We start from the raw sequence: 21,798 nt of genomic DNA, 5'->3' as shown, positions 1-21,798 counted from the left end.
AGCAATGTTACTGGATCAGCCTCGAAGGAACACAAAGGTGCATAAAACAGATGTTCTACACTCAGAAATTTTAGTCCAGCAGGGAAGGAAGATATGGAATCCAAATACGTATTTTAGAAGATCTTGGGTGTTGAGAAGATTAAAGCCAAGGCTTATCTTAACAAGTCTCTTTGGGTTAGGAAATTTCCTCTACATACTTCCCAAATAATATTTGAGAGGATGGCATTTAGCAGTTTCACATCAGAATAGTGAGCTGCCAACAGGAAATTTAGAAAGACATATGGAATGGTATTCAACAGAGCTGAGTTTAGGTGAGGTACTGGAGTCATGAGAAGTGAAAGCTCAGGTCTGGGCTGAGGAGAGAGGGCTGGGTGTAGTGGAGGTGATGGTGCTAATACAGCCAGTCACCCTGAAGGCTCAAAACACTGGAAGGGGACTGAGGTACACAATTAAAGGGAATAAAGAAAGAGAGCACCAAACAACATTTACAAATAATTCACACACTGGTTTAGGGTTGGGTCTGTTTTTTTTTTTTTCCCCCTTTCTTTCTCTCATTTGCCATACCCTTTGTGTGATTACATTAATAATTTTAAGGCAAAGTAATGACAACACAACTGAACCTTTCATGAAGTAGAAAAGGTAGCTTGAGAGCCATAAACATTTAGAGGAAAATAAATAATACATTTATTTCATAAATAAGAATGCGTAAACCAAACTAATTAGAGCAAGGAGAAAAAAGCTTTCCTCTTTAATCTGGTTGTCATTAATACAGCAGGTATTATTTTTGCACTCCTGTAGAGCTAATTACAAATCAATTTTATATAATTAGATATTAATACTGTTATGTTTTCTAATAACTCTTCCTTTAACAGTGTCATAACAATACAGATTCTTAATAGTTTTCATGATAATAAATAATCGTAACTTTTATTTCAATAATCACTGACTATTTGTTCTAAACTAAATATTTCTAGGTTTATTTCAGATTTAACACATCTTGGGATATTAAAGAGTACCTAAATTAGTTATTCAAAGTCAATTTAATTTAGTTTTCAAATTTAAAATCAATGAAATAACATTATTTTCCCCTTATATAATACCAACTAATGTTGTGTACTTTCAAGTGGAAGCTTTTGTTCACTGTCTGTAATTTTATTTGATTTCTGATTTTATTCATTTTGTCCAAGGATGGATCCTTGTTTGATTTCTCTGAGACCTTTCAGAGCTAAAAACAGAAGAAAAGATGCTGGAAGGCTTCCTCCCTATATCTGCCTATACTATCAAATATTTTCTTTCAGAATATACAGTTTTATCACAATCAGATTAAAACCAAAGCACACATGCTCCAATAAATAGAAAAGGAAGCTGAAAAACATGAATGGATCCTATTTTAAAGACTTAATTGTATTAGATAAACTATAATGTCAAAAGGTAATTTTCTCCTGTTACCATATCCTATTTTTAAAATATTTTGTTCCAAAGCACTTTTATAGCCTAAAATTATGACATGGTGGGCCATTATTATTTCAGAGAAACTACAAAAGATTTTAGAAGTTCTTTATTCTGAGGAGGATAACATTTTACAGCTGAAAAGCTTAATTCTGTTCTAAAACACAGTATATAAAATGATTTTAAGAGTGTGGTGAATGAATATATCAATTTGAGTATGACAAATATTGTGCATTATATTTTTGAAAGTCAGAATATAGCATAACATATATCAACCAAATTATTACATCATTTTAGGAAATATGTAAAGCAATGCAAATATTAAGATTTTGTGGAAGATTCTTGGTTGTATATCTTTAACCTATGTCTATTTTTTGCAATTATATACACAAAATGTGTTTAAGGCCCATGAGTGTTTTCCTCTTTGGCTGAATTTCACAATTCAAGAGTTTTCATGGACCTACTATCTCAAACAGGGACTATATACACACATATATATGTATTCTTGATAATCAAATTAGTCATATGTAGGTATCTTGAAAGATAAACGTTCAGTACTAAGAGTATTTCTGGATTAATAAATACAAAGAAACTAAATATTCTCTTTGGGAAGTTGATAAGAAGGATCTCCTATATCAATAAAATTACACAGAATTCTCTTTTACTTCTTTCACAAATTTTAGGCAAGTTCAGTTTACTTTGACAAATTTAGCCTGCTGGCTAATTAGACCAATGCTATAATTACCTGATATAAAGATTTACAACTAAATAAGGCCCATGTGCCCAGATTCAGTATTTAGTTTGTGAACACCATAAACAGGGGAAAAGATTAAGAACTGAAATTTAAGTTCTAACTCAAACTCTGTATTGAACACTCAAAGCATCTGAGCCAAAGGGCCTGAAGGACAGGATAACAGTTGTGAAAAAAATAAAACATTCCATTATTCATGGCAAGTCAAATTCTTTTCACTGTCTGGTTCCTGCATGCTCTAAGTTAATGTGAGTTTACATCTCTGCTATTACATGGTATTGTCAGGTTGAGTATCTGTTATGTTTGGAAGCCTATGTATAACTGTGGCTATTTAGTATATTTAGCTGACACTACACCAAGCACAATTTAGCCCAGTGAATACAAAAGTGGTGTTCTATATTGAGGAGCTAAGAGCAATTAGATTCCTTGGACTCAATTCTTAAAGAACCCCTATATAGCAATCTTTGTACATCGCCTGGTGGGAGCAACATTCACAATTAAGCACCTAATAAATGACTGCAATGAGGATAAGCCTTAACGTATTATACAGGCCACACTGATGTGTATAATCATTCCCAAAGGAACTGGTCACATTAGGCAAGACACAAAGGAAAAAGAACTATGACAGTGCTACTATTATCTATAAAGTACTATCAAAGTACTTGAAATTCTTCTACTCCCATTGGAAATTAATAAAATAATCTAATATACAAAAGTATTTAAACTGTCTGAAACACATGTTTACAAAGTACATGTTCTTTTTTAACAGTTAAATCAGAAATAAGAATTAAGGCAGATGCTACTCTCAAGCATATTTAATAATGTAAATGTTTCTATTATCTATAAGCTTTCTGCTACCCACAGGAAAAATTTCAAAGTCTACTTGTCTGGTATTTAAGAATCTTAATAATTGGGTCCCAACCAATTATATGGTAGTATACACCACTACTCATATAAGGTTTCTGCAATATCTAGGTTAGTCTACTAATTTATTCAGTGTCCCCCCAAAATACTTTACACATTGTAAACTCATACTTTCATTCATGCCTTTCCCTCTGCACCTCTTGGCACATGTTCAAATCTTACAATCCATAAAAGCACTAGCGAAACAATTCTAACTTCCCCATTATAATCTTTATCTACTACAACTAAATATTATCTCTTCCTAACTAAATTCATATTCACTGACTCAATGACTCAAATAACATTTATATAATTAATATTATATCAGTTTATTTTTTAAATTTTTTTAACATTTATTTTATTTTTGAGACAGAGAGAGAGAGCATGAACCGGGGAGGGTAAGAGAAAGAGGGAGCCACAGAATCTGAAACAGGCTCCAGGCTTTGAGCTGTCAACACAGAGCCCGATGCGGGGCTCGAACCCATGGACTGTGAGATCATGACCTGAGCCGAAGTCGGACGCTTAACCGACTGAGCCACCCAGGTGCCCCATATCAGTTTTTTATGTGTCTATTTATCTACCATCCTCTATCTCTCTCTATATCTACATTATATCACATTTATGCCATAGCATACAGGAAAGTGCCTTGTCCATTCTGATGCTCCATAAGCAACTGTTTAAAAAAATGAACTGATGTGGCATGCTGAAAAGTCCAACGCTAACAATAATGATAACAACAATAATAATGATAAACAGGAAATACAAACCCTAGTCAGGTCCATTTCATATAGATTTATGCCATATATGAACTTAGGTAATTTGTCTGTTCACATACAGATGTAAAAAACTCAACAGGTTTCCAATACACAGCAAATGCAAGAGGCTAGAATTAAAATTATCCCAAATTGCTATTATATAAATAAAAGAGCACAGTTCAAAAGAACGGAAGTAGATATAACTGTCAAGTTGATATTAAGGTAGAGTAGTATATTCATGCATTATATATCTATTGGCCATGTGAGGTTAAATGGAGATATTTGTTTTTTATCAATTTGGAAGATATCTTTATATTTAAAATAGTCCTCATAAAAAGAAAAGGGTAAAAAACTACAAAATGAAGTCACATTGTTATTTTTGTTAAAAAATTTTCAAAACATACTTAAAATTCCTAAAGCAGATGTGCTAAAAAAGCACATTTTAAAATATCATGTTATTAATGTGCTTTCTAACTACTCACATACAAGTTTAGTGGAAAGTACTACTATTCTTTCTTTTTTACCTGATCCTTTTACCAGTATCTATTTCCTTATACTTTTTATTTTTTATTTTTTGAGAGACAGCGAGCACAAGTGGGGAAGAGGGGCAGAGAGAGAGAGAGAGAGAGAAAGAGAGAGAGAGAGAGAGAGAGAGAGAGAGAGAGAATCTTAAGTAGGTTTCACGCTCAGCACAGAGCCCAACATGGATGTTGGAGCCCAACATGGGGCTTGGTCCCATGACCCTGGGATCATGACCTGAGCCAAAATCAAGAGTTGGACACAACTGGCTGAGACATTATTTCCTTATACTTTTAAAGATACTTTCATAATTCCTTTGTTTTTTATTGTTATCACTCTACCTATTTTATTTCTGTCCTAAGCATGTTTCATATTTAGACTTTTTCATATTTACTTAATTATCATTTCTTAATATCCATTCACCTAATTTCATTGTGATCTAATCATTGTCTATCTCATCACCACACATTTTTGTCTTCTCACCTTGTGTATGTTGTGCCACCTGCAAAAACATTCAAAATCATCTACCCCAATTGGACCACTTCTTCTCAAAGGAGAAAGCTGAAGTCTAGAAAAATCATTTGATTTTCTCTGAATCAAAGTGTCTGAGAAAATCAACTGATTTTTCCAGACTTCAGTCTTACTCCTCACAGGAATCAGTTTCCCAACACAACTTAAGTAAGATGGTTGTCGATCATTGATCTTTGGAATGATTTTCAATTTATGCTCCTACATAAGATAATAACTATAATAACAGAATGAAAATGAAATTGATTCAATGCTAGAAAACAGTCAAATATTAACATCCTTGGATACCCATGAGGAAGCTAAAACTTCTAAAACATATGGTATAACCAGGGACCCACGAAATTCTCTTACTCCAAGGCTTAGAGCACTTTTGCAGAAAAAATAAAAATGAACTTTTCACTAAATAATATATGCTAAAATATGTATTTTTTGACATTAAATTTTCAAAGCTTTGAAAAGAATTGTCTTGATTTGCATAATATCCTCGTGTTGCAATTCAACTTCAAACATTAGAGGGAAAAAGAGGCAGAGATTAATATGTTTTTAATACAGATTAAAATGTACTTGTCAAAAAGAGGTCCATAGGAAATGTGTTTTTTCATTAATAATCAATATTTTCAACACTGATATTGGTAATATTTTTTTTAAATGAAGAATATCCAAAATTAGCATTTGACCTTTGAGACTGGGAATTCATCTCTTGCTTTTTTATGTTAATTTCTTTCCTTAAGTAAGAAAATTTATTTAAATTATATAAATAGAGAATTAGGATTATACTCTCAGAAGTCATAATTAAAATATGACCCCAAAAGTATTTTTTAATTTAAGGAAAATCACTATTAACAATGATCAAGCACCATCATCTATTATTCGGATTGTATTTACAATATTTGCCTGAACAAAATATGTTTTAACATCAAAAGATTTATAGCAAATATGTTGGCATGCAAACAGTGTTGGTATTCAAATTCTTAAAACAATTTTTATGTTTCAGTAATTCAGAGAGAGGCTATACGTATACAGCTTAATTATTGTGTTACTTAAACATTAATTACACTCATCATGTAGATTCTCTTGAAATAAAATCACTCTGTAAGTAAAAATTCATCATATCCTAAAATTATGTTGCTGGCGTTTTAAGGATGTACTTTCCAAAAGTAGTGAACAGAACAGGGTGAATAAATCCTTAGGAACTTCTGCTTTCCAGTGTGTTCCCCATAAAAAGTTTATTTTCTTAGAGTGTTCTGTGTTCTATACTCTTCTTAATGCTTAATGACAAGCCATAATATATTAATAGGTTTTCTAAGCCAATACAATTTTTTCAATCAGGCCACAGGTCAGAATTTTCAATTAACTTTACAGTTTAATTCAACAGATTTCAAACATCATTGGTACAAGATCATTTCTGGTGCTCATGAAAAATACAGATCCTTGAGCCTCATCTCAAGGGAATCAGACTTAGCAGGTATGGAGTAACATAGGGGAAGTTCAACTTTTAGCAAGCACACAATGTTACTTATTCCAGGTTGTCTTTGCATCACACATGGAAAAATGCTGCTGTAGTTAATTCTCTGATAACAGCTACCTATGTGAGGACCTTCTTTTATTCACTAAACATTCATATTTTTTCTCTCCTTTGTCTCCTTCTCATCTCCTCTGTTACATCCTTCCCTTTCTCCTCTTCCTTCCAGATGATATTCTCCATTGAATAAATATGGCATGTACTTTATATGAGTTATCTTGTATAGTATCTCTTGGATGTTAGTGCATGCTGAGAGATACTATGACACATATAATTATTACAGCTGAAGTCTAACTTGATATTCCATTTTATCCATTCATAGCATTTAGTACTTATATGCAAAATAAGGACTATTTGGAGAATAAAAAAGATACAATCTGCATCGTACTGAAAATGAACTAGCACTGAAAAAATCTTAAATGTATATGCTAGTTAGGAGTAGCAAATGAAAGGTCTTGAAATGTGTGGTATTTTTCTCTCACCAGAGTATATTGGTAACAAGCCTGTGGGACCGAGAGAACTGTTCCAATGACATTATCTGAACTAGAAGCCAAATCCCTTACTTCGGATCCAGCTGACAAGGTGATGAATAATATCACCAAAACAGGCACTTCTCCCTTTTGACACCACTAAATGTCAGGTCAGAAACTACCATACTGGAATCCACGGAGCCTGATTTAATTTTATTTGGCTCTATTTTTGCAGGGATAAAAAGGAAATTAGATCCATCTGACCTTGAAATACTCTTATTGAACTAATTTTACAAATATTTTAGAGCTTTCTTAAAAGCACAAAAATGTTATTGTGACTAGATACTGAAGTCAAGGAAAAGCAAATGGGAAGTAGCATACTTAATAAATGTTTTCATAGCTCTCAGTCCACGCAACTGAACTATTAGCTAATGACAAGTTTAACCACTGAGCTATTTCAGTGTTTCCAGTTACAGAGTGGCAGAGTATCTCCTAGAATAAAACAAAAACAAAAACAGAACAAAACAAAAAAACCTCTAGTTGATTTTCTTAATGTTTCACAGATTTCTGAACTTAAGTGAAATCTACATAAACATTTTTAAATGCTGTAATCTGAAAGAACTCTGTCTATGAGATACTGGTAATGGGGATGCTGCTGCCTGTGCATCATTATCACACTGTCTCTATTTTTATTTTGAAATTTATGATCAAGTGACAAACAGAATATATCACTGACCGTCAGGCTAAGGCAAGTTTATAACTATTTCAATGTGATATGAAAGAAACATTTTCAATGTAACCATTATCTCATTGTTTATACCCAAAAGTAAGTTTTATTTGATGTATTTTATAACATGTTTAAGCAAATTCAGCAACTCAAGCTAAAGAGTTTTTCTATTGAGATATCATCTCATACCTGTCAAAATGCTAAAATCAACAACACAAGAAACAAGAGGTGTTGGTGAGCATGTGGAGAAAGGGGAACTCTCTTGCACTGTTGGTGGGAATGCAAACTGGAGCAGTCACCCTGGAAAACAGTACGGAGCTTCCTCAAAAAGTTAAAATAGAACTACCCTATGACCCAGCAAATGCACTACTAGGTATTTACCCAAAGGATACAAAAATATTAATTAGAAGGGGCACATGCATCCCAATGTTTATAGCAGCATTATCTACAATAGCCAAATTATAGGAAGAGACCAAATGTCCATCAACTGATGAATGGATAAAGAAGATGTGGCATGCATATATCTATATCTATATCATCTATATCAATATCTATATCTATAATATACAATATTACTCAGTCATAGTAAAGAATGTAATCTTGCCATTTTCAATGACATGGATGAATCTAGAGGGCACTATGTTAAGCCAAGTAAGTCATATAAAGACAAATGCTATATGATTTCACTCATGTATAGAATTTAAGAAACAAAACAGATGAACATAGGGGAAAAAAGAAAGAGGCAAACCAAGAAACAGATTCTTTAAGTACAGGGAACAAACTGATGGTTACCAGAGGGGAGTTGGGTGGGGGATGGGTTAAATAGGTGATGGGTACTAAGGAGGGCACTTGTGATGAGCACTGGCTGTCGTATGTAAGTGTTGAATCACTAAATTAAACACCTGAAATGGTGTTTTATTCTAAAAAAAAGGTCAAAAAGGCTAACTTGTGTTATATCATTGATGTTAGAATAGAACTCTATATAAACCTTTCTTGATGTTTCCTGTCAATAAATATCAAAGCATTAAAAATAAGCATACGTTTAACATCGTTTTAAAAGTTTATTCTGAGTAATTACAAAGACAACTGCATAATGATATAGATGGTCACCATATTATGCAATGAATTAAATATATTATAAAAGTGCAATAACAGAGACTACTTTAAAACTATTATATATTCCAAAGAGGAAATATTATGTAGATAACTCTGACTTACAGATGTGAAGATTGGTCAAAATGTACTATTATAAAATTTCTGATTATAATTTTTATATTCTTATTTTGTATTATATGGCCATATTTAAAAAATACACATAACAGATTTACATGCACATGTTTGTACAGATAGTTAGAAAGGAAGACAGCTAGATATTTAAAATTTTCAAGATATATTCTAATGTAGTAACAGTTATTGTCTCTGGGAAATGGAATTGTAAGTACTTTTCCTTTTTTACTTCAGGCTGCTTGTTGATTTATATCTCTACAATAAACATGAGTATTTTGTAAGTAAACAATAATGAGAGTATTGTGTAAATGTTAGAATAACAAATCTCTAGACTATAATAATTGCAATTAAAATAAAATTTTTAAATATTTTAGCAACATAAACAATTCTGTTTGGCAATATGTGAATACACAAAATTGTATATCTGCTAAGATTCCAACTTTGTGTTATAAAAGTTATCTGGAATGGAACATAGAACACTGATGCCAAAAGTACTAGATTCTAGAATTATGAGGGTTTTTTTTAACATTTTAAATGTTAATACTATTATAAAGTTGTTTGAAAAAAAAAAGTATGAGCTCAGGTGTGTACATCCAAAATCATAATCTATAAATATGAAAAGCCTGTCCTGGAGTTCACACATTCAGTAGTTATTTATTTCTGAACATCTGGTAAATGGGTAAGTGCCTGACTGACTATAAAAGTAGAATGTGGGCTGTGACTACATGAGCCTAACTTTTTAGATTAAAAGTTAACAAGTGTAATCAGCTGGATGTCTTATTTATATTTGCTTATAGACAATGGCATGATGTCTGTATATTTTTAAAAGGAAAAAAGCAAATTCCAGGAATTAAAAAGTAATTCATCTAAACCTTAATACCTTAAATATATCAATCATAAACATGGAATTTGCAAACACTCTTAGAATCCTAAACCTACATGGGACACCTGGGTGGCTCAGTAGGTTAAGCATCCCACTCTTGACTTCGGCTCAGGTCACGATCTCATAGTTTGTGAGTTCAAGCCCCGTGTTGGGATCCATGCTGACAGTGCAGAGCCTGCTTGGCTCTCTCCCCGACCCGCCTTTCTTCCCCTCCTTGCTTATGCTCTCTTTCTCTCTCAAAATAAATAAATAAACAACAACAAAAAAAAAGAGATAGAGACAAAAGAATTCTAAAACTACACAGGAAATATGAGTTTAAGTGTGGAAAATAAACACCATGGCCATCATTCCTTCATTTACAAACGTCTGTGATATACAGGCACTGTGGTAAGATCTGGCACAGAAGTTCCTTATTCAGTCACATAAGACAGTCCCTGCCAACTGAACAGTATGATCTGGTTGGTGAAGATGGGCTCCAAACACCCCCTCCCCCCACCCCCCGATAGTTCAATGGCCACAGATAATATGAACTTTTATTTCTGGTCTCAAGGCCTTCAGTGAATGAGAATTCCAGAATATCCCTTGTGGAAGGGGAAGTTCTTTCATGGGTTAGTGTAAAATAAGATGGAATTTGCTCCACGTGAGGTTTTTTCTTTTTCTTTCTTTCTTTCTTTCTTTCTTTCTTTCTTTCTTAACCATGAAACATTATCTTTTATTATGTATGGGCTTTTAAAATTATTCCCTCAATCTCTCCATACACAGGTAAAAACAAATATACTATTTAACATATTGGAACTTGCAAATATTGACCATTGCCTAGAGAAGGGAAAATTATCCCTAAAACATGCTTAACCAGGAGGCCAATTCATCTGCCGACCTCCAAAAACATGGAGATGAACATGATAGACAGACTGTCCCCCTTCTGAACCTTCATTCATCACCATTCGATAACCCTTCTTTAGGCCCAGATCAGCAGCACATTTTTTGCCAACAATCATTAAATGTCCAAGAAGACTTTCATCATCATCTTCTGCTACAGAAATCTGGGATATATGTTTCTTGGGTATCACCAGAAAATGTGTTGGTGCTTGAGGGGAAATGTCATGGAAAGCAAGACACTGGTCATCTTCAAAAATGATTTTGCCTGGGATTTCCTTGTGAATGATCTTTCCAGAAGATCGTGTCGCCATCAGGCCAGGTGACGTGAGCCTTGGTGATCTTATCAGCCATCTTGGCCTCCCTCCAGCGCCCATATGAGGCTTTCTTAACCATTCAATTACATTCGTTAACAGGATGGAGTTCAATAACATAAATAAAGTAAAATAGACCGAGAAAAGAAACAAGCTATTAAATAAGTGATCAATGTTTTGGGGAGATGAAGAATTTACAAAATGTTCACATTCTATTTTGTAGAGTGTGCATTCAGAGTATAGACTCATTTTAAGATGGCACTTTTTCAGAATCATGGTCTACCCACTAAAACAGAATGAGAAATCAGAGAAAAGTCAAAGATTAAAAATTATTAAAGATGAAAAAACAAGAGCTACAGTTAGTACTAATTGAATTGGGAATGATCTAACATGCAAAATAAACATTGAGAAATATTGTACTTTAAAATATTGATTTAAAATATTTAATTTTGTTGCAATAATTATGATAATAAATAATTCCCCCTAATTACTGCAAATCACCATTTAAATTGCAGAGAAACTATTTTTAATTCAATTTCTTTCATTAGTTGCTTCTATATGAATATCATATGAAGGAATATTATAGAATTTCCCTCACCAACAGCTTTGATGAAGGAAAGACTATCATCAGATAAATCAATACTTAGTGATCACTTACACTGTGCTAAGCACAGTGAGCGCAAAGATTAATGTAGACCCTAACCTAATTGAGGAAATAGTGCAGTGGAAAACAGAAAAAAAGTTTTCAAAATACTGTCAATATATGATGTACTATTACTGCAAAACTTTAATGCACATAAATAGTCCTAAAGGCAACACAGAAGCAGTTACTAATTTTCCATGTAATAATCAGAGGAAGCAAGTGACACAGTAGGAATGACATTTGGGAGATGATTTCCAAGATATGCATGACTTTCTCAAGTTGCAAAGTGTGAACAGCATTCTAGACAGAAAGCAACAGCATAATCCAAGGCCTGAAGGTATGAATGTATGTGATATTTTGGAGGCCTTCTGGTGTCTCTGCTAAAAAAGTTATATTAAAGTTATATTGTATGAAGACTGGGACAGGCCATGAAGTTTGTTATGCATGTAATGGAAAGCCACTGACGTGATTTCATGAAGGGTATGATCTGTCCAAATAGAACTTGAGCTCCTAACAGACAAGGAAAAAAAGTAAAAAAAAAAAAAAAAAAAAAAAAAAAAAAAGGAGAGATTACTGGAAGACCCATACCCTTAAATCCAAACGTCATATTTCACGAAAGAACAAGTACTCAGTGGTACTGGAGAACAGTGAAGAAACTGAGAATGGAGATGAAGAACATTTATTTGGACTTCAGAACCATCTCAGTAGTGCAATGGAAGTTAAAACTTGAATGCATGGAATTGAAGAATAAACAAAAGTAAATTCATGTGTATCAACTAACATTTTCATACACTTGCTCATCAAATAAAAAACAAACAATGAGCCATGTGGCAATTGTTTGAAAGAGAGGCAGAAATATTGAAAAACACTGTTGTTTAAAATGAACAAGAGCAAAACAATCGAAGTGTAAGATGACAGGAAGGAGACAGTGGAAAAGAGGATATCAAAGGTATGAGAGAGAAATATGGCAAAATCCCAGGTGAGGAAAGGAAAGCAACTGAGAACACAGGTGTAAGATTTGGAAGGTGACACTGCTTTTTGGGAGAGAGAGAAGTGAGGACACGGATATATTTGGAGGTTGAAGGGTATAATCTGGTAGAGTTCACACCCAGCAACTGGTTTCATTGAGTTAGTTGAGTGAGCAGTACAGTAGTAGCATTTAAGGGTTGAAAAAAGTAGTGAGATTTGAATTGGCTGCTTTGGGGAATGAATGAACTATGGCATTCTGGATAGGAAAAGGGACAATTGAGTACCCTGGAAGGTCCTATGAATACAGAGACCATGAGCTCTATTGGAGTCAATACGTAGTTGCTGGATTCTCAGGTAGGTTGACATTTGATCTGTGTCTTTGAAGAAGTCATAGGATTTCAATGAGTAAAGAAAGATGACAAGGTCATTTCAATAAGGGAGATAAATATAAAGGCCTAGAGGTGATTAAGTCTGTCATATTTATGGGCAAAATAATTTGGGGACAGTTGTCCAATAAAAGGTATATGATACAATATTAAAAAGAAGGGGAAAAGATTATGGCTAGAAAAGAGAATAAGAGACAGCACTAGAGAGACAAAATTGAGGTAGATGGAGAGGACCCTGACTGCCACATAAAGAAGCTTGAAATTCATTCTTTGGAAAATAAAGGAAAAGGCTTTTAACAAGGGGATTGAATTAAACAGAAGATTTTAAAAGGTAAAGTCTGTGGTGGGAATGTGAAACCCAGACTGGATTGATAGAGACTGTATTTATGTAACCATCTACCTAGAAAATCTAATTCTCATCCATTAACACCAATTCTGAAAACTAACATACTTTACACAAACCATAGGTTTAACTGAGTAAGTTGGTTCATTAATCAAATAATTAGTTCAATTAGAGATTTTCATTTCAGTTGACCAGTTGTTTCAGTAAATACACATCACTATGAGCTTTTTTGTTATACTATGATTTTCTCCACAAGATTCATGAACATTCAGAAATTGAATATTAAGATGTTACATTCCTTGTTAACATTTACTGAGTTCCCCATCCTCTAAGCATATGTGGTCAAAACTACCACATTACAAGTGAATACAATTTGCAATTTGTAACACAAAGAGAAATTAACCAAGCGTCCTACTTTTCTGTCTGCATCCATAATATGACACATCCACACATTGCCATGTTTGCTTCCCATCTCAAATAGTCCTCTTGTTTCCAAGAGTATAGTAAAATTAATCTAACTACTCAATGGACTTAAACCGTATTCAATATTCAGTTACCACGGCATTTCTGTACGTGTGTGTGTGTGTGTGTGTGTGTGTGTGTGTGTTTGCGTGTCTTACTTTATTGGAAAGAAAAATAGTCCGAGATTTGGAGACTTGGGTACATGTCTGAGTTCTACAAAATTGAGCTTTGTGTCCTTAGATGTATCAGTTAAATTTATTTGATTTCAATTTCTTCGAGTGGAAGAAATAAAGGAGTTGGATTATCTCCTTTCCTTGCCTGAGGCTCTAAAATACTCTTCATTTTTTAAAATCTGTTTCATTATTGTGTGCTTTCAATCTCTGGTAAATCCCATAATCTATGTGTCAAAAGGTCCAACTTAATCATAGGCTGTGTCCTCTGCTGTGGTTCAGACATGTCTGGACATATTTGTCAACCTAATGGGACAGACTGGAGAGGAGTGGATTTATGTATTCCATGTGAGTATCCTTCTTCGGCTTAACAAAGAAAGGGTGAACACTGTGCTCTTGGTTAATAATTATTGGGGAGGCCAAAAATGGAAGGGATAGGATAAAGACTCTCTTTCTTCTGATTTTGAAATTTGTTTGAAATCCCAATCTGAAGGAGAGTGATGCTTACAGCCTCTAAGAATAAAGCATGACACTAAGCAGGGGAGAGAAACATTTCTGTTAAGAACAGAACATTCGATGAACACAGGCCCTGGGAACTCCTGGAAATAACACAGGGCAGAGGAACAGACCAAGTTTTTTCCATTATACACATGGGCAACAAGCAAGAAAAATAATTAAATTAATGCTATATATATTAATTATGTCTATAAACATGGACCAATGGAGCTAGAGAAAACTGAAATTAAATTTGATTATGATCTCATCTGCAGCACACAATCCTTTTTGCTTCCGTCTCAGAATAAAGTATTTATATTAAACAGTTTGTGGGATATAAGCAATCCTACTTGGCCAAAGGCACGTCTGGCTCTAAAGTCAGCTGCTCATTCTTCCCTCCCCCTTCTCCCATTTAGACATACCTCTTATGCTTCCATGACAGCTATTTGCACCTGCAATGATATTCTTCCTTTTGTACAATAATTTCATATAAGCTAGTCTTAACTCATAATTTTTGAGCTAGTACAAAGACGGAACCCTGACGGGGCACCTGGGTGGCTCAGTCAGTTGAGCCTCTCTCTTAATTTTGTTTCAGGTCATGATCCCAGAGTCATGGGATTGAGCTCTACATCAGACTCTGCGCTAAGCATGGAGCCTGCCTAGTATTCTCTCTCCTTCTCCTTCTGCCCTTGTCCCCTGGTCGCACTTTCTCTCTCTAAAAATTAAAAACAAAATCTTTAATAAAAAATGGAAGAATCATGTTAGTTTTTAAAACTCTGCATTAACAGTGTTTAACTTCTCTGACATGTCAATAGCAATTGACATTGTTAGTCCATACCCTCTTCCTGCTAAAATGTTTATCACTGAAATTCATGGCTAAGATTCCCCAAATCCATTGGATGTTCTTTCCTGCTTTGTCAAAGATGAGTTGGCCATACGTTTGTGGGTCTAGTTCTGGGGTTTCTATTCTATTCCATTGGTCTGTGTGTCTGTTTTTGTGCCAATACCATGCTGTCTTGATAACAAATGGTGCTGGGAGAACTGGACAGCAACATGCAGAAGGTTGAAACTAGACCACTTTCTCACACCATTTACAAAAATAAACTCAAAATGGATAAAGGACCTAAATGTGAGACAGGAAACCATCAAAACCTTACAGGAGAAAGCAGGAAAAGATCTCTCTGACCTCAGCCGTAGCAATCTCTTACTCGACACATCCCCAAAGGCAAGGGAATTAAAAGCAAAAGTGAATTACTGGGACCTTATGAAGATAAAAAGCTTCTGCACAGCAAAGGAAACAACCAACAAAACGAAAAGGCAACCAACGGAATGGGAAAAGATATTTGCAAATGACATATCGGACAAAGGGCTAGTATCTAAAATCTATAAAGAGCTCACCAAACTCCACACCCGAAAAACAAATAACCCAGTGAAGAAATGGGCAGAAAACATGAATAGACACTTCTCTAAAGAAGACATCCAGATGGCCAACAGGCACATGAAAAGATGTTCAGCGTCGCTCCTTATCAGGGAAATACAAATCAAAACCACACTCAGGTATCACCTCACGCCAGTCAGAGTGGCCAAAATGAACAAATCAGGAGACTATAGATGCTGGAGAGGATGTGGAGAAACGGGAACCCTCTTGCACTGTTGGTGGGAATGCAAATTGGTGCAGCCGCTCTGGAAAGCAGTGTGGAGGTTCCTCAGAAAATTAAAAATAGACCTACCCTATGACCCAGCAATAGCACTGCTAGGAATTTATCCAAGGGATACAGGAGTACTGATGCATAGGGGCACTTGTACCCCAATGTTCATAGCAGCACTCTCAACAATAGCCAAATTATGGAAAGAGCCTAAATGTCCATCAACTGATGAATGGATAAAGAAATTGTGGTATATATACACAATGGAGTACTACGTGGCAATGAGAAAAAATGAAATATGGCCCTTTGTAGCAACGTGGATGGAACTGGAGAGTGTAATGCTAAGTGAAATAAGCCATACAGAGAAAGACAGATACCATATGGTTTCACTCTTATGTGGATCCTGAGAAACTTAACAGGAACCCATGGGGGAGGGGAAGGAAAAAAAAAAAAAAAGAGGTTAGAGTGGGAGAGAGCCAAAGCATAAGAGACTGTTAAAAACTGAGAACAAACTGAGGGTTGATGGGGGGTGGGAGGGAGGGGAGGGTGGGTGATGGGTATTGAGGAGGGCACCTTTTGGGATGAGCACTGGGTGTTGTATGGAAACCAATTTGTCAATAAATTTCATAAAAAAAAAAAAAAAAAAAAAAAGATTCCCCAAATCTCTTCCTGTTTCTTCACACTCCCCTTGCTAGTGTCCTCCTGATCCTGATTATGTAGTATGCCTCCAGGCTCATGCTTTTCTGCCCATTTTCATCCTCTGTCCTCCTCTAATCTAGGTGATCTCAATGGCAGGTATGCTGAGGATTCCCATGTTATCTCCAGTTGGAACTCTTTCCTAACTCCACAGGAAGATATGCAACCACCCACCCAACCAAATGTCCAAAAGGCATCACAAGCTAAACATATCCAAAAACGAACTCAATTTTCCCTCCTCCGTATTCCCCCACAACTTTGCTGTTCCCACACCTTAACGGCTCAGGCCAAAAATCTAGTATTCCTCCTTGATCTTCTTTTTCCACACATTGAATTGAATCCATCCGTATATCCATATATCAAAATACACACTTCTCAATTTCTCACCATCCCCCTAGTCCAGGACACCATGATATCCCTCCTACAGTGCTGATGTACCTTTTTCACTAGTCTCTCTGTATCTACTCTTGCCTCTTGCATTTAATTCTCTATGCCCAGCAGCCAGGATGACCTTTTAAAGATACAAATCAGAGCTTGTCACTCTGATGGTCAAACTCTTCAGGATTTCCATTTCAAATGGCGAAAATCCAAACTCTTCTCTACTGCAAGGTCACTTCCTATCTCTCTGAAACTCATTTCTGACCCCACTTCCCCACTTTGACTCTCTCCATTCCATGCCAAAACCATTTCTATTTCACAGTGTTTGTAGTCAATGTTCACTCTGCTTAAAATGTTCTTCTAGATCTTCGTGCAGGTGTCTGCTTCATTCATTTCTCCAATTAAATATCACCTTCTCAGAGGTGATATCTTATCTAAAATAGCACTGTCAGTGTAAGACCTCCCTTTATTTGCTTCTCTGCTTTAGTTTTCTCTATAAATGTTATGACTACCTGGAATTGAATATTACATTATATTGTATCATATCATATCATATTTATTATATTTATTATATTATATTGTATTTTTGTACAAAAGTACATTCCCTGTCTTGGTAGGTGGTACCACTTCTTATTCTTCCTCCAAGGCACAAAACCTACAAGTAATTTTGGCCTGTCTTCCTCACTACTCAAATCCAATGAGCCACTAGTTTCTAGTAAGATTTCCCCCTCCTAAATAATTTTCTCCTCTATTCTCTATGGCACTAAATTTGTGTGTTTCTGTTTTAATATTTTATCACCTATTTTTTGATTCTGTAACAATTTCCTCACTAGTCTTCCTTCCTAAATTTGCACTCCTTTCCTCTCCCTTTATACCATCACTATATTCTTTAAAATGAAAAAGTATTCATTTTTTTCTATTATGTGAGTCTGTTCAATTATCTTCCTAGCTCTAACCCCTCTGTAGCCTTCCCACAGCCCAGAGGGACATCTAAGCAATCAGGTGGGTGTCTAAAGCTTTCACCCATCAACGTCTTTGCACAGAATATTCTTTCTACTTTGAATATCCCATTCCCACTATCTTGTTCCTCCTAGAAAACTCCCTGCAGCTTTTAAAATACAATTTTGAGGTTTGTTTCTCCAGGAAACTTATCCTTAGTCTCTAGACAGAGTTGCTCTTTCTTCAGTTCCATCTCTGTATTTTAAATGTGCTTCCATGATTGCATTCTGTATTCGGTGTTCGAATCATTACCTTAAATGTTTGCCTCCCCTACTAATCTGAGAGCCCTATAGAGGTGAGCACAATGTTTTATTCATCTTCTAATCCTCTAGATGAAGACCTAGAACAGACTTGAAGCACAGAAGGCTTGTGAATACATGAATATTTGCTGAACTCGAAAATACACTTCCATAAACTTATGTATAGTTGTTTTTCAATAAACCATCCATTTTAACGAGTTTATTTTAAATTTTATTTAAACCTCCCATCCCTTGACTTGCAAAGTAAGTCTGTCACTGAGGAGGGCATAACAGGAAGATGTTCTTTAACTTTAAAGTGCATCTTGTAGAGAATTGCTTCACACTAGAAATCAGAACAATGGGAACATCACAATAAGAAACTACAAGTAGGAAAAAGGAAAGCATGGTAAGAATAGAAAAGGCACATAGGTATATTCATTGGTGACTAGTTAGAACCAGTCAACCTGAAATGATTTTATATGATTTACTAAGGAAGCAAATATATTACATTGATTTCAGTTTCCCTGTTTTAAAAATAATTTGATGTTTATTCTTGAGAGAGAGGGAGACAGAGCACGAGTGGGGAGGAGCAGAGAGAGGGAGACACAGAATCCAAAGCAGGCTCCAGGCTCTGAACTGTCAGCACAGAGCCCGACACAGGGCTCGAATTCACAAACCACAAGATCATGACCTGAGCCAAAGTCAGACGCTTAACCAACTGAGCCACCCAGGCACCCCTCAGCTTCCCTGTTTAATGTTTACTGTCCAACAGAGGTGAAAGCATAAATGAATGAAGGAAAACTCAAATACAAATCTCAGGAGCAGGTCTTGATGAAAGGAAGGATTCCTTGTCTTTAGATAGCCAAAGCAAGCAGAAGCATTTGGTAGATCAGGAGCAGGAAGCCTTCAGCCCAGGTCAGTGTTTTAGTTTATTAAATAGGAGCCTCTACGACAAGCCCTTAACTATTTTGAACCTCCATTCTCACTTCTGTAAAATGGGGAAATGACTCCTAAGGACCGAGAGCCCTACTCTCCAGTGGGACCTGATAGCTTATAGGTGTCAGTGTGTGCAGGTATCTCTCTTCAATTCTGTAAGTATAGCTTTTTGTGTTTGAAATGTCCTACTCTGGCCCGGCTCTTCACCTGATAAGACTCCTAGAAAGCTTTCCGTTATATAGCCTCAGGAAGCACTGAACATCTCTGCACACAATTTGTTGTCCACAACTTATTTGTTCATATGTCTGTCTCCTCTTATTAGACAGTGAGAGAGTAGGAGTCATGTGGTTCTTCTCCTCTATGTACCAGATGCTTCCATCATGATGTTTGACTGATACTAGACACTTAATGCAGATGTGTAGAAGAGATAAGTACAGAAACGATAAATATAAGGGGTATCTTCATGGCTCATTCATTTGTACATGCTGGCTTATTTCAGCTGCTAGATAGGCCTTGAGGTAAAGAGAAGTAGACATTCCAGTCATAGAATGTTTTCTCCCAAACAAACCCTAAGGAAATTAGGGAAACAGATATTCTTTATGTCTCTAGAAATATTTTTCAAACAGCTTTTATCATCACCTGTGAGATTCTCTTCTCTTAATTTTACAAAGCAGGATATATAGCACAGATACAGTATTACATATTTTTTTTCTTTTTCTTCTAACTATTTTTCCTCTACAGAGGCTATCTACAAATAGGTACCTAAGAAATCTCACCCTAGTTTCTGGCAACTCACCCTATTTTATTTCACTTACAGAAAGAATTGTGCTTAAATTGTTATGAATGGGCAAAGGCATTCCCTGGACTGATTGTATCAGAAGTTACAGAAGCAAACATTTCATTACAGTTTCCTGAATTTGTGTCCTAATCGTAGAACTGTCACCAAGACAACCTGAGTCCTAAGCAGTGAACCTCAAAGATGGGCCAAACATATTCCCAGAATATCTGCATTCAGCAAGTGCTTAACCAAAACTTTCAGACAAAATAGGAAATTCTCAGAATTCACTTGGAAAGGCTAGCAGCAGAATGACTATAGACACTCTGGCATAAAACAGATGAATAATTCTCAAAAGAATGGCAAAGATAATGAGAATACAAAGAACGGAGGTGTTGTCAGGCAAAATAGGGTTTAGATTTGTATGAATACAAGCCTTCAAAAAAATTGAAGGAAAATGATATCTAGACAGATTCTATTCAATAATATAGTATATAGAAGAATATTCTAATAGGTGGTAAAACACAGAATAAAATATCTTGGACTAACAGGGAGTTCTACCTAGATGCCAAATGGTATATGACATGTATATGTCATGTATATCATATATACATATACATATATATATATATATGTATTTCATCATTTAATCCACTACAACCCTATGATATATAATTATCATTATTACAAGTGAAGAACAGTAAGATTCAAGAAGCTTATGAAACCTGACCAAGTAGCAGAGGAAGCTTTGAACTCAAATCTCCTTGGCTCCAAAGCTTCTTTTTACACTTTCACACCAGTGATTCTTAAGCACAGGCTTATCATTTACTTGGCAGCAAAACCAGAAGAGATTCATGAGGACGGAGCCTGAAATTCTATGACTTTATATAAAGCCATTAACACACATTAAGTATAAAGCCTATGAGCCTGTCTACTTCATGGATAGGTTTTTAAAAACGAAAAGACAAAGAAAAATACTGCTCTATGAAAATAATTATTAAGAATTTTTGGACTCTGTTGGAAATTTGATGAAAAATTTCCCTTCAGAATGCTTTGCATTTTAATTCAAGGTGTTCATGGACACCTTCAAGTTCATTCATGAACATTTCATGTTTACCTAATACTTAAATCTTAACCTTTTTCCAAGGACTTGTAATAATTTTAGCTTTTAGATTCCCCATAAATATTCAACCTTTAAAAATTAAAACTTGACTGAGGAAAAATTCTGATGTTTTGATTTGAGGAAAAACATTGATTTGACCTCTAGCTGGCTAAGAGTATTTTACGATTTGCATTTTTATCACTGTATCTTTGCATCTGATTATTTTAAGAAGACATATAATTGCTCCTGTTTTTCATAGCAACTTTTAGCTTCTTGCATGTCTTACCAATCTTTGTTTGGAAAGAAAATATCTTCTTTGTTTTGGACCTCTGTGCTTTTCTATACTATATACTTTATTTCAAGATATATTTTTTTCTCTCTACAATAATTTCCCCATAGTTTATAAAAGATAACTTTAACTTCCTATTTTCATCTGTCTTCTTTTGAAATGCCATTGGCTGATTACAGGACTTAAGATCTGTGATTGTTAAAGTGACGAGTTTCCAATGGCATACGCATGAAAGAACAGCTAATAGATGATATCACTGAACACACCTGACAGTTCAGGGGGCCTGGAGTTTTAAATACTATACGTGCATTCACTTTCACTTTCATGAACATATTACCAAAAATTC

General features: G+C 35.1%; 1 protein-coding gene and 1 pseudogene across 2 annotated transcripts in view; both read right to left on the bottom strand.

Moving 5' to 3' along the window:
* The window catches only part of ADGRB3 (adhesion G protein-coupled receptor B3), a 750,806-nt gene that overhangs the window by 569,579 nt on the left and 159,429 nt on the right, over positions 1-21,798 (bottom strand). The gene's annotated exons all lie outside the window — the stretch shown is intronic.
* Positions 10,546-10,964, bottom strand: LOC115514095 (annotated as a pseudogene).

Source organism: Lynx canadensis, chromosome B2 (assembly GCF_007474595.2).
Source record: "Lynx canadensis isolate LIC74 chromosome B2, mLynCan4.pri.v2, whole genome shotgun sequence".
Classification (NCBI taxonomy): Eukaryota; Metazoa; Chordata; class Mammalia; order Carnivora; family Felidae; genus Lynx; species Lynx canadensis.
The sequence above is the reverse complement of the archived record's forward strand: the minus strand, read 5'-3'. Positions and strand labels throughout refer to the sequence as shown.